The sequence below is a fragment of the Phyllobates terribilis genome, unplaced genomic scaffold, assembly GCF_046119375.1.
Source record: "Phyllobates terribilis strain yellow unplaced genomic scaffold, ASM4611937v1 Scaffold_693__1_contigs__length_808095, whole genome shotgun sequence".
Classification (NCBI taxonomy): Eukaryota; Metazoa; Chordata; class Amphibia; order Anura; family Dendrobatidae; genus Phyllobates; species Phyllobates terribilis.
The window spans coordinates 93,231-105,929 of record NW_027363453.1 but is presented as its reverse complement, the minus strand read 5'-3'; the positions used below and the strand labels follow the sequence as shown (position 1 = coordinate 105,929).

Below are 12,699 nucleotides of genomic sequence, written 5' to 3'. Positions count from 1 at the left end.
TCCACAAATGGACTTTTCAGGATCCTTGGGTGGCTCCGTAGTTTGAAACCAATTCTGGTTATCGCTTCTCGGCCTTTTGGCTAAGATCAAGTGTAGTATCTGTTCTTATCAGTTTAATATCTGATACGTCCCCTATCTGGGGACCATATATTAAATGGATTTTTAGAACAGGGAGATGGAAAAAGAGCTTGCTCTGTCCACTCCACGCATTGACCTGGTATTGCAGTATCTCCAGGACCGGTGCACCCCTTCTTTAATGCAGTTTCTAAAATCAGAAAGAATTGAATTCAATGTTTTTTGTTCATTTTGCTTGTTTGTCGGATTTTGGGATGGACTCTTTGGCTTTGCTTTTCTTCTCCTCATTGGATTTTTCATGTTCAAAGTTGCAGAAGCCAGATTACAAGCTCATTTTGGTTCAACTTCAGCAACTGTGCATTGCATTGCCATGTAATGTGATGCAATGCTATCTTTCTAGCTCTCCCTTTTTACTTCCTTTTGGATAAACAGACATATTAGGCAAGCATTTTGGAGCTTTCACCTAAATAACTACAGGTGGTGAGATAAGCTGCACAATATAATTGACCTTTCAGTATATTGTTGCACACACACCATCTATTTAGCAAATGCCCTTGTTATCAACAGCAGCCTTTTAAACTCACCTGAGCTAACAGGTATGTGCGCTGGTTACTCTGCTGCGCTTAAAATTTCTTTTTTGGTTTGCTACAATGCCTTTTCTGAAACGTTGTCTCCTTCTGCTGGAACACTGACTTCTTTCATTTAATGCCTGCAGACTATAAAAGAGAACCCAACCCAAAAAGTTTGGTTGATTAGTCTGTGGCATTCTGTTAAACTGTTGCTTATGGCGGTCTCTGTGAGCTTCTCAGCGACATTCAGCCAGCCAGGTATCCTGCCTGCAGTAGATGGAATGTGGCAATGGAACGCTGGCTGCGCGTGTCATAATAGGCTCTGAGCCTTTATATACCTGTGCACAGCAGCAGCCACCTTCAGTCTGCTGCTGGACAGCCAGCAGCAGCAGCAGCAGGAGAGGTATGTAATCAGGAGCCCTCCTGCTAAGGGTAGACAGCTGCTCGTTCCACCCCACCCCCCGCCTTAATTGGTTCTCCTCCCTTCCAACGGTGTTGAGGCGGGTGGGAACAGCAGGGGGTGAAGGTGCTGTGTTTAAAGAGGTGGAGTTATGCAGATCTAAAACGCGTGGATTGCAGCAGCAGCAAGCCGAAAAGTGCAGGCATGTAAGGGATCTAGAGGTTGACAACATGTCTTCTTAACGGGAGTCCAGGAGCTCATCTCCACAAATGGACTTTTCAGGATCCTTGGGTGGCTCCGTAGTTTGAAACCAATTCTGGTTATCGCTTCTCGGCCTTTTGGCTAAGATCAAGTGTAGTATCTGTTCTTATCAGTTTAATATCTGATACGTCCCCTATCTGGGGACCATATATTAAATGGATTTTTAGAACAGGGAGATGGAAAAAGAGCTTGCTCTGTCCACTCCACGCATTGACCTGGTATTGCAGTATCTCCAGGACCGGTGCACCCCTTCTTTAATGCAGTTTCTAAAATCAGAAAGAATTGAATTCAATGTTTTTTGTTCATTTTGCTTGTTTGTCGGATTTTGGGATGGACTCTTTGGCTTTGCTTTTCTTCTCCTCATTGGATTTTTCATGTTCAAAGTTGCAGAAGCCAGATTACAAGCTCATTTTGGTTCAACTTCAGCAACTGTGCATTGCATTGCCATGTAATGTGATGCAATGCTATCTTTCTAGCTCTCCCTTTTTACTTCCTTTTGGATAAACAGACATATTAGGCAAGCATTTTGGAGCTTTCACCTAAATAACTACAGGTGGTGAGATAAGCTGCACAATATAATTGACCTTTCAGTATATTGTTGCACACACACCATCTATTTAGCAAATGCCCTTGTTATCAACAGCAGCCTTTTAAACTCACCTGAGCTAACAGGTATGTGCGCTGGTTACTCTGCTGCGCTTAAAATTTCTTTTTTGGTTTGCTACAATGCCTTTTCTGAAACGTTGTCTCCTTCTGCTGGAACACTGACTTCTTTCATTTAATGCCTGCAGACTATAAAAGAGAACCCAACCCAAAAAGTTTGGTTGATTAGTCTGTGGCATTCTGTTAAACTGTTGCTTATGGCGGTCTCTGTGAGCTTCTCAGCGACATTCAGCCAGCCAGGTATCCTGCCTGCAGTAGATGGAATGTGGCAATGGAACGCTGGCTGCGCGTGTCATAATAGGCTCTGAGCCTTTATATACCTGTGCACAGCAGCAGCCACCTTCAGTCTGCTGCTGGACAGCCAGCAGCAGCAGCAGCAGGAGAGGTATGTAATCAGGAGCCTTCCTGCTAAGGGTAGACAGCTGCTCGTTCCACCCCACCCCCCGCCTTAATTGGTTCTCCTCCCTTCCAATGGTGTTGAGGCGGGTGGGAACAGCAGGGGGTGAAGGTGCTGTGTTTAAAGAGGTGGAGTTATGCAGATCTAAAACGCGTGGATTGCAGCAGCAGCAAGCCGAAAAGTGCAGGCATGTAAGGGATCTAGAGGTTGACAACATGTCTTCTTAACGGGAGTCCAGGAGCTCATCTCCACAAATGGACTTTTCAGGATCCTTGGGTGGCTCCGTAGTTTGAAACCAATTCTGGTTATCGCTTCTCGGCCTTTTGGCTAAGATCAAGTGTAGTATCTGTTCTTATCAGTTTAATATCTGATACGTCCCCTATCTGGGGACCATATATTAAATGGATTTTTAGAACAGGGAGATGGAAAAAGAGCTTGCTCTGTCCACTCCACGCATTGACCTGGTATTGCAGTATCTCCAGGACCGGTGCACCCCTTCTTTAATGCAGTTTCTAAAATCAGAAAGAATTGAATTCAATGTTTTTTGTTCATTTTGCTTGTTTGTCGGATTTTGGGATGGACTCTTTGGCTTTGCTTTTCTTCTCCTCATTGGATTTTTCATGTTCAAAGTTGCAGAAGCCAGATTACAAGCTCATTTTGGTTCAACTTCAGCAACTGTGCATTGCATTGCCATGTAATGTGATGCAATGCTATCTTTCTAGCTCTCCCTTTTTACTTCCTTTTGGATAAACAGACATATTAGGCAAGCATTTTGGAGCTTTCACCTAAATAACTACAGGTGGTGAGATAAGCTGCACAATATAATTGACCTTTCAGTATATTGTTGCACACACACCATCTATTTAGCAAATGCCCTTGTTATCAACAGCAGCCTTTTAAACTCACCTGAGCTAACAGGTATGTGCGCTGGTTACTCTGCTGCGCTTAAAATTTCTTTTTTGGTTTGCTACAATGCCTTTTCTGAAACGTTGTCTCCTTCTGCTGGAACACTGACTTCTTTCATTTAATGCCTGCAGACTATAAAAGAGAACCCAACCCAAAAAGTTTGGTTGATTAGTCTGTGGCATTCTGTTAAACTGTTGCTTATGGCGGTCTCTGTGAGCTTCTCAGCGACATTCAGCCAGCCAGGTATCCTGCCTGCAGTAGATGGAATGTGGCAATGGAACGCTGGCTGCGCGTGTCATAATAGGCTCTGAGCCTTTATATACCTGTGCACAGCAGCAGCCACCTTCAGTCTGCTGCTGGACAGCCAGCAGCAGCAGCAGCAGGAGAGGTATGTAATCAGGAGCCCTCCTGCTAAGGGTAGACAGCTGCTCGTTCCACCCCACCCCCCGCCTTAATTGGTTCTCCTCCCTTCCAACGGTGTTGAGGCGGGTGGGAACAGCAGGGGGTGAAGGTGCTGTGTTTAAAGAGGTGGAGTTATGCAGATCTAAAACGCGTGGATTGCAGCAGCAGCAAGCCGAAAAGTGCAGGCATGTAAGGGATCTAGAGGTTGACAACATGTCTTCTTAACGGGAGTCCAGGAGCTCATCTCCACAAATGGACTTTTCAGGATCCTTGGGTGGCTCCGTAGTTTGAAACCAATTCTGGTTATCGCTTCTCGGCCTTTTGGCTAAGATCAAGTGTAGTATCTGTTCTTATCAGTTTAATATCTGATACGTCCCCTATCTGGGGACCATATATTAAATGGATTTTTAGAACAGGGAGATGGAAAAAGAGCTTGCTCTGTCCACTCCACGCATTGACCTGGTATTGCAGTATCTCCAGGACCGGTGCACCCCTTCTTTAATGCAGTTTCTAAAATCAGAAAGAATTGAATTCAATGTTTTTTGTTCATTTTGCTTGTTTGTCGGATTTTGGGATGGACTCTTTGGCTTTGCTTTTCTTCTCCTCATTGGATTTTTCATGTTCAAAGTTGCAGAAGCCAGATTACAAGCTCATTTTGGTTCAACTTCAGCAACTGTGCATTGCATTGCCATGTAATGTGATGCAATGCTATCTTTCTAGCTCTCCCTTTTTACTTCCTTTTGGATAAACAGACATATTAGGCAAGCATTTTGGAGCTTTCACCTAAATAACTACAGGTGGTGAGATAAGCTGCACAATATAATTGACCTTTCAGTATATTGTTGCACACACACCATCTATTTAGCAAATGCCCTTGTTATCAACAGCAGCCTTTTAAACTCACCTGAGCTAACAGGTATGTGCGCTGGTTACTCTGCTGCGCTTAAAATTTCTTTTTTGGTTTGCTACAATGCCTTTTCTGAAACGTTGTCTCCTTCTGCTGGAACACTGACTTCTTTCATTTAATGCCTGCAGACTATAAAAGAGAACCCAACCCAAAAAGTTTGGTTGATTAGTCTGTGGCATTCTGTTAAACTGTTGCTTATGGCGGTCTCTGTGAGCTTCTCAGCGACATTCAGCCAGCCAGGTATCCTGCCTGCAGTAGATGGAATGTGGCAATGGAACGCTGGCTGCGCGTGTCATAATAGGCTCTGAGCCTTTATATACCTGTGCACAGCAGCAGCCACCTTCAGTCTGCTGCTGGACAGCCAGCAGCAGCAGCAGCAGGAGAGGTATGTAATCAGGAGCCCTCCTGCTAAGGGTAGACAGCTGCTCGTTCCACCCCACCCCCCGCCTTAATTGGTTCTCCTCCCTTCCAACGGTGTTGAGGCGGGTGGGAACAGCAGGGGGTGAAGGTGCTGTGTTTAAAGAGGTGGAGTTATGCAGATCTAAAACGCGTGGATTGCAGCAGCAGCAAGCCGAAAAGTGCAGGCATGTAAGGGATCTAGAGGTTGACAACATGTCTTCTTAACGGGAGTCCAGGAGCTCATCTCCACAAATGGACTTTTCAGGATCCTTGGGTGGCTCCGTAGTTTGAAACCAATTCTGGTTATCGCTTCTCGGCCTTTTGGCTAAGATCAAGTGTAGTATCTGTTCTTATCAGTTTAATATCTGATACGTCCCCTATCTGGGGACCATATATTAAATGGATTTTTAGAACAGGGAGATGGAAAAAGAGCTTGCTCTGTCCACTCCACGCATTGACCTGGTATTGCAGTATCTCCAGGACCGGTGCACCCCTTCTTTAATGCAGTTTCTAAAATCAGAAAGAATTGAATTCAATGTTTTTTGTTCATTTTGCTTGTTTGTCGGATTTTGGGATGGACTCTTTGGCTTTGCTTTTCTTCTCCTCATTGGATTTTTCATGTTCAAAGTTGCAGAAGCCAGATTACAAGCTCATTTTGGTTCAACTTCAGCAACTGTGCATTGCATTGCCATGTAATGTGATGCAATGCTATCTTTCTAGCTCTCCCTTTTTACTTCCTTTTGGATAAACAGACATATTAGGCAAGCATTTTGGAGCTTTCACCTAAATAACTACAGGTGGTGAGATAAGCTGCACAATATAATTGACCTTTCAGTATATTGTTGCACACACACCATCTATTTAGCAAATGCCCTTGTTATCAACAGCAGCCTTTTAAACTCACCTGAGCTAACAGGTATGTGCGCTGGTTACTCTGCTGCGCTTAAAATTTCTTTTTTGGTTTGCTACAATGCCTTTTCTGAAACGTTTTCTCCTTCTGCTGGAACACTGACTTCTTTCATTTAATGCCTGCAGACTATAAAAGAGAACCCAACCCAAAAAGTTTGGTTGATTAGACTGTGGCATTCTGTTAAACTGTTGCTTATGGCGGTCTCTGTGAGCTTCTCAGCGACATTCAGCCAGCCAGGTATCCTGCCTGCAGTAGATGGAATGTGGCAATGGAACGCTGGCTGCGCGTGTCATAATAGGCTCTGAGCCTTTATATACCTGTGAACAGCAGCAGCCACCTTCAGTCTGCTGCTGGACAGCCAGCAGCAGCAGCAGGAGAGGTATGTAATCAGGAGCCCTCCTGCTAAGGGTAGACAGCTGCTCGTTCCACCCCACCCCCCGCCTTAATTGGTTCTCCTCCCTTCCAACGGTGTTGAGGCGGGTGGGAACAGCAGGGGGTGAAGGTGCTGTGTTTAAAGAGGTGGAGTTATGCAGATCTAAAACGCGTGGATTGCAGCAGCAGCAAGCCGAAAAGTGCAGGCATGTAAGGGATCTAGAGGTTGACAACATGTCTTCTTAACGGGAGTCCAGGAGCTCATCTCCACAAATGGACTTTTCAGGATCCTTGGGTGGCTCCGTAGTTTGAAACCAATTCTGGTTATCGCTTCTCGGCCTTTTGGCTAAGATCAAGTGTAGTATCTGTTCTTATCAGTTTAATATCTGATACGTCCCCTATCTGGGGACCATATATTAAATGGATTTTTAGAACAGGGAGATGGAAAAAGAGCTTGCTCTGTCCACTCCACGCATTGACCTGGCATTGCAGTATCTCCAGGACCGGTGCACCCCTTCTTTAATGCAGTTTCTAAAATCAGAAAGAATTGAATTCAATGTTTTTTGTTCATTTTGCTTGTTTGTCGGATTTTGGGATGGACTCTTTGGCTTTGCTTTTCTTCTCCTCATTGGATTTTTCATGTTCAAAGTTGCAGAAGCCAGATTACAAGCTCATTTTGGTTCAACTTCAGCAACTGTGCATTGCATTGCCATGTAATGTGATGCAATGCTATCTTTCTAGCTCTCCCTTTTTACTTCCTTTTGGATAAACAGACATATTAGGCAAGCATTTTGGAGCTTTCACCTAAATAACTACAGGTGGTGAGATAAGCTGCACAATATAATTGACCTTTCAGTATATTGTTGCACACACACCATCTATTTAGCAAATGCCCTTGTTATCAACAGCAGCCTTTTAAACTCACCTGAGCTAACAGGTATGTGCGCTGGTTACTCTGCTGCGCTTAAAATTTCTTTTTTGGTTTGCTACAATGCCTTTTCTGAAACGTTGTCTCCTTCTGCTGGAACACTGACTTCTTTCATTTAATGCCTGCAGACTATAAAAGAGAACCCAACCCAAAAAGTTTGGTTGATTAGTCTGTGGCATTCTGTTAAACTGTTGCTTATGGCGGTCTCTGTGAGCTTCTCAGCGACATTCAGCCAGCCAGGTATCCTGCCTGCAGTAGATGGAATGTGGCAATGGAACGCTGGCTGCGCGTGTCATAATAGGCTCTGAGCCTTTATATACCTGTGCACAGCAGCAGCCACCTTCAGTCTGCTGCTGGACAGCCAGCAGCAGCAGCAGCAGGAGAGGTATGTAATCAGGAGCCCTCCTGCTAAGGGTAGACAGCTGCTCGTTCCACCCCACCCCCCGCCTTAATTGGTTCTCCTCCCTTCCAACGGTGTTGAGGCGGGTGGGAACAGCAGGGGGTGAAGGTGCTGTGTTTAAAGAGGTGGAGTTATGCAGATCTAAAACGCGTGGATTGCAGCAGCAGCAAGCCGAAAAGTGCAGGCATGTAAGGGATCTAGAGGTTGACAACATGTCTTCTTAACGGGAGTCCAGGAGCTCATCTCCACAAATGGACTTTTCAGGATCCTTGGGTGGCTCCGTAGTTTGAAACCAATTCTGGTTATCGCTTCTCGGCCTTTTGGCTAAGATCAAGTGTAGTATCTGTTCTTATCAGTTTAATATCTGATACGTCCCCTATCTGGGGACCATATATTAAATGGATTTTTAGAACAGGGAGATGGAAAAAGAGCTTGCTCTGTCCACTCCACGCATTGACCTGGTATTGCAGTATCTCCAGGACCGGTGCACCCCTTCTTTAATGCAGTTTCTAAAATCAGAAAGAATTGAATTCAATGTTTTTTGTTCATTTTGCTTGTTTGTCGGATTTTGGGATGGACTCTTTGGCTTTGCTTTTCTTCTCCTCATTGGATTTTTCATGTTCAAAGTTGCAGAAGCCAGATTACAAGCTCATTTTGGTTCAACTTCAGCAACTGTGCATTGCATTGCCATGTAATGTGATGCAATGCTATCTTTCTAGCTCTCCCTTTTTACTTCCTTTTGGATAAACAGACATATTAGGCAAGCATTTTGGAGCTTTCACCTAAATAACTACAGGTGGTGAGATAAGCTGCACAATATAATTGACCTTTCAGTATATTGTTGCACACACACCATCTATTTAGCAAATGCCCTTGTTATCAACAGCAGCCTTTTAAACTCACCTGAGCTAACAGGTATGTGCGCTGGTTACTCTGCTGCGCTTAAAATTTCTTTTTTGGTTTGCTACAATGCCTTTTCTGAAACGTTGTCTCCTTCTGCTGGAACACTGACTTCTTTCATTTAATGCCTGCAGACTATAAAAGAGAACCCAACCCAAAAAGTTTGGTTGATTAGTCTGTGGCATTCTGTTAAACTGTTGCTTATGGCGGTCACTGTGAGCTTCTCAGCGACATTCAGCCAGCCAGGTATCCTGCCTGCAGTAGATGGAATGTGGCAATGGAACGCTGGCTGCGCGTGTCATAATAGGCTCTGAGCCTTTATATACCTGTGCACAGCAGCAGCCACCTTCAGTCTGCTGCTGGACAGCCAGCAGCAGCAGCAGCAGCAGGAGAGGTATGTAATCAGGAGCCCTCCTGCTAAGGGTAGACAGCTGCTCGTTCCACCCCACCCCCCGCCTTAATTGGTTCTCCTCCCTTCCAACGGTGTTGAGGCGGGTGGGAACAGCAGGGGGTGAAGGTGCTGTGTTTAAAGAGGTGGAGTTATGCAGATCTAAAACGCGTGGATTGCAGCAGCAGCAAGCCGAAAAGTGCAGGTGTAGCGCTGGCGTCCCTGCCCTCTGCTAGGCAGGGACGCTGCTCCCCTCACCGCTCTGCTCCGTGCCCGGCGTCCTCTCCCCGCTCTGCTGTCAGCGCGCGCTCCTGCCCGGCGTCCTCTCCCCGCTCTGCTGTCAGCGCGCGCTCCGTCCCGGCGTCCTCCTCCTGCTCTGCTCTCGGCGCGCGCTCCTTCCCGGCCCCTGTGCTTAGGGCGCGCGCGCGCGCGCTCCCCTCCTCTTAAAGGGGCCGCGCGCGCCGCCCTAAAGAGTCCCCGGCCAATGGCCGGAGGACTTCATCATATAAAAGGCACCTCCTCCAAAATGGAGGTGCCCGAGCAATGTTGTTTGCACCTGTGTCTCACCTGTGCTTCAGCCCTCAGGTCCCGTTGCCAGTTACCTGCCAGTTACCTGCCAGTTACCTGCCAGTTTCCTGCCAGTTTCCTGCTAGTTACCTGCCTGATTCCTGCCTGAATACTTGTTACCTGCCTGCCTGCCTGAGGTCCGACGGTCTGCCTTACAACTCCGGTCAGTCTGTCTAAGGACCAACTTGTCCGCTCACCTGGGAGCGCACATCAGCTACCTGCCTGCTTGCCTGAGGTCCGACGGTCTGCCTTACAACTCCGGTCAGTCTGTCTATGGACCAGCTTGCCCGCTCACCTGGGAGCGCTTCTCCGTTACCTGCCTGCTTGCCAGCCCGGAGGCTCCGTTGTCACGTGCTGTGACCACCAGCTATCTCAGAGACTCTTGCCCGCTCACCTGGGAGCGCATCTCCGTTACCTGCCTGCTTGCCAGCCCGGAGGTCCCGTTGTCACGTGCGGTGACCACCAGCTATTCCAGAGACTCTTGCCCGCTCACCTGGGAGCGCTTCTCCGTTACCTACCTGCCTGCCAGCCCGGAGGTTCCGCCGTCACGTGCCGTGACCACCTGCTATTCCAGAGACTCTCGCTTGCTCACCTGGGAGCACACATCTACCATCTGCCTGCTAGCCTACCCGGAGGCTCCGCCATCACAGGTCGTACCTACCCCTTACCCAGAGACTGCCCTGATCACTTGCCGTAACTCCCTGTCCGTTCACCCAGAGACTGCCACCCGCTCCCTTACAAGGGCCGCCCCCTTGTATAGTAGCTCAGAGGTTCCGCCTCCCGGACCCGTTACAGTTTGCTCGGGCCATGGAACCCGGTGGCACCCAAGCTCCCTCGCTCTCGGACCTCTGTCTTGAACTGTCCCGTCAGAGGTCCCAACAGGAGACCATCCTGGGTCACCTGCGGAATGTTAATACTCGCCTGAACACTCTGTCTGATCCACCAACAACCTCCGCCAGTACCATGGTATCCTTTTCCGGACCCCGGCTCTCTGCAGGTCCTCGCTTCGGAGGCGACTCCGTCCTGGCTCGGGGCTTCATAAATCAGTGCACCCTGCATTTTGAACTATTATCCCACCAGTTTAACTCCGACCGAGCCAAAATTGCCTTTATCATGTCCCATCTCACCGGGGAGGCCCTGGCCTGGCTAAATCCTCTATGGGAGAGAGGAGATCCCCTGGTGTCCGACTTGCCTGCCTTTCTCATGGCTTTCCGGAAAGCCTTCGACGAACCCGGACGGAGGACCTCATCCGCATCTTCTCTGCTTCGCCTCCGTCAGGGAAGCCTCACCGTGGGCCAATATGCCATACGGTTCCGTACCCTTGCCTCGGAGCTGGCCTGGGATAACGAAGCCCTGGTATCCGTCTTCTGGGAGGGTCTGTCCGGCCGTATTAAAGATGAACTTGCTGGTCGGGACATTCCTACCACTCTCGATGATCTAATAACCCTTGCCACCCGGATTGACCTACGGTTCCAGGAGCGTGCCAAAGAGGTCACCCGTGAGAGAAGGATTCCATGTCTAGCTCCTACTTTCCAGGAACCCGTCATTCCTTCCGTTTCTCCACAGGAACACTCTCCTGAGCCTATGCAGGTCGACCAGACCAAGATGGTCAAATCCCGTCAGGATTTCCGCCGTGCCGAGGGGAGCTGCTTCTACTGTGGCAGTAAGGAGCATCTGATCCGTGCCTGCCCGGAGAGGTCGGGAGAACGCCTGTATCTAGGTTCACTCAGAGGGGTCGATCTAGACAAAAATAAATCCTCTCCATCCCTGCTGTTGTCAGTCTCAATCATCTGCGGGGAGAATCGTTATTCCGAACTAGCCCAACTTGACTCTGGAGCAGCCGGAAATCTTATTTCACAGTCCCTGGTGGAGAAATTCCGCATCCCCACCAAACCTTTGGCTGTACCCTTGTCTGTTGTTGCCGTGGATGGGGGCCTCTTACCTCGCCCCATCCAATTCATCACCGAATCCATTACTCTGCAGGTGGGAATGCTGCATTCAGAGAGTATCTCCTTTCACGTTCTGCCTGGTCTCCCTCATGCCCTCTTGCTAGGTCTGCCTTGGCTCCAGAGACATGCACCCGTGCTTGACTGGCAAACCGGAGAAGTCCTTCACTGGGGACAGGCCTGTCATAAAACCTGCCTGGTTCCCGTCCATTCCGTCCGTCCCTCTCCTATCCCAGCTAATCTACCTGGACTTCCGATTCCTTATTGGTCTAGTGCTGATGTCTTTGTTAAGGAGGAGGCAGAGACATCACCACCTCATAGACCATGTGACTGCCCCATCGATCCCGCCAGAGTAATGCAGGTGGCTCCCGTGAGTCTAAATTGTCTCCCTCCTGGTAAGACGTTCGTATCGGTACCTGATCGGGAGAGAATCCTACACTGGGGTCATTCGTCTAAACTAGCTGACCACGCCGGTCGGAAAAAGACCCTCCAGCTTATTACCCGACACTACTGGTGGCCTAACCTGCACAAGGATGTTATGGACTTTGTTTCTGCCTGTGTGTCCTGCGCCCGCAACAAAGTTCCGAGACACCTGTCGGCCGGCCGCCTTCTTCCTCTGCCAGTACCTGCTGCCCCCTGGCAGCATTTAGCGATGGACCCTCCTCAATTCCGTCCTGGGGATAAAGTCTGGCTCTCGTCCAAATATGTCCGACTCAAGATCCCTTCCTATAAGTTAGGGTCTCGGTTCATCGGCCCACTGGTGGTCATCGGTCAGATCAACCCGGTAGCCTATAAATTGAAACTCCCGGCCAACTTACGGATCCCTAACTCCTTCCATGTATCTCTCCTCAAACCTGTGGTACTTAACTCTTTTTCTAAGTCTACAGGTACGCCTCCTGCTCTGGTTTCTGCTGAGGACAAGTTTGAGGTAGAGAACATTCTTGCCAGCAAAAGGGTAAGAGGAAAGACCTTTTTTCTGGTAGATTGGAGGGGGTTTGGTCCTGAGGAGAGAACGTGGGAGCCCCGGGAGAACATCCATGCCCCTCTCATCCTAGCTAAATTTCTGTCTGGCCTAAAAAAGGGGGGGCCTAAAGGGGGGGTACTGTAGCGCTGGCGTCCCTGCCCTCTGCTAGGCAGGGACGCTGCTCCCCTCACCGCTCTGCTCCGTGCCCGGCGTCCTCTCCCCGCTCTGCTGTCAGCGCGCGCTCCTGCCCGGCGTCCTCTCCCCGCTCTGCTGTCAGCGCGCGCTCCGTCCCGGCGTCCTCCTCCTGCTCTGCTCTCGGCGCGCGCTCCTTCCCGGCCCCTGTGC

The 12,699-nt window shown here is 48.7% G+C and overlaps 7 non-coding genes across 7 annotated transcripts; all 7 read left to right on the top strand.

Moving 5' to 3' along the window:
• The first annotated feature begins 60 nt into the window (after positions 1-60).
• Positions 61-251, top strand: LOC141235873 (U2 spliceosomal RNA). Its single transcript, XR_012301577.1, has one exon. It is a non-coding gene; the product is annotated as a U2 spliceosomal RNA (small nuclear RNA).
• A 1,115-nt stretch (positions 252-1,366) lies between these two features.
• On the top strand, positions 1,367-1,557 carry LOC141235872 (U2 spliceosomal RNA). The gene has a single exon (XR_012301575.1). It is a non-coding gene; the product is annotated as a U2 spliceosomal RNA (small nuclear RNA).
• A 1,115-nt stretch (positions 1,558-2,672) lies between these two features.
• LOC141235871 (U2 spliceosomal RNA) lies at positions 2,673-2,863 on the top strand. The gene has a single exon (XR_012301574.1). It is a non-coding gene; the product is annotated as a U2 spliceosomal RNA (small nuclear RNA).
• A 1,115-nt stretch (positions 2,864-3,978) lies between these two features.
• On the top strand, positions 3,979-4,169 carry LOC141235869 (U2 spliceosomal RNA). Its single transcript, XR_012301572.1, has one exon. It is a non-coding gene; the product is annotated as a U2 spliceosomal RNA (small nuclear RNA).
• Positions 4,170-5,284: 1,115 nt separating this feature from the next.
• Positions 5,285-5,475, top strand: LOC141235868 (U2 spliceosomal RNA). The gene has a single exon (XR_012301571.1). It is a non-coding gene; the product is annotated as a U2 spliceosomal RNA (small nuclear RNA).
• A 1,112-nt stretch (positions 5,476-6,587) lies between these two features.
• LOC141236260 (U2 spliceosomal RNA) lies at positions 6,588-6,778 on the top strand. The gene has a single exon (XR_012301952.1). It is a non-coding gene; the product is annotated as a U2 spliceosomal RNA (small nuclear RNA).
• Positions 6,779-7,893: 1,115 nt separating this feature from the next.
• On the top strand, positions 7,894-8,084 carry LOC141235866 (U2 spliceosomal RNA). The gene has a single exon (XR_012301570.1). It is a non-coding gene; the product is annotated as a U2 spliceosomal RNA (small nuclear RNA).
• Positions 8,085-12,699: the final 4,615 nt, after the last annotated feature.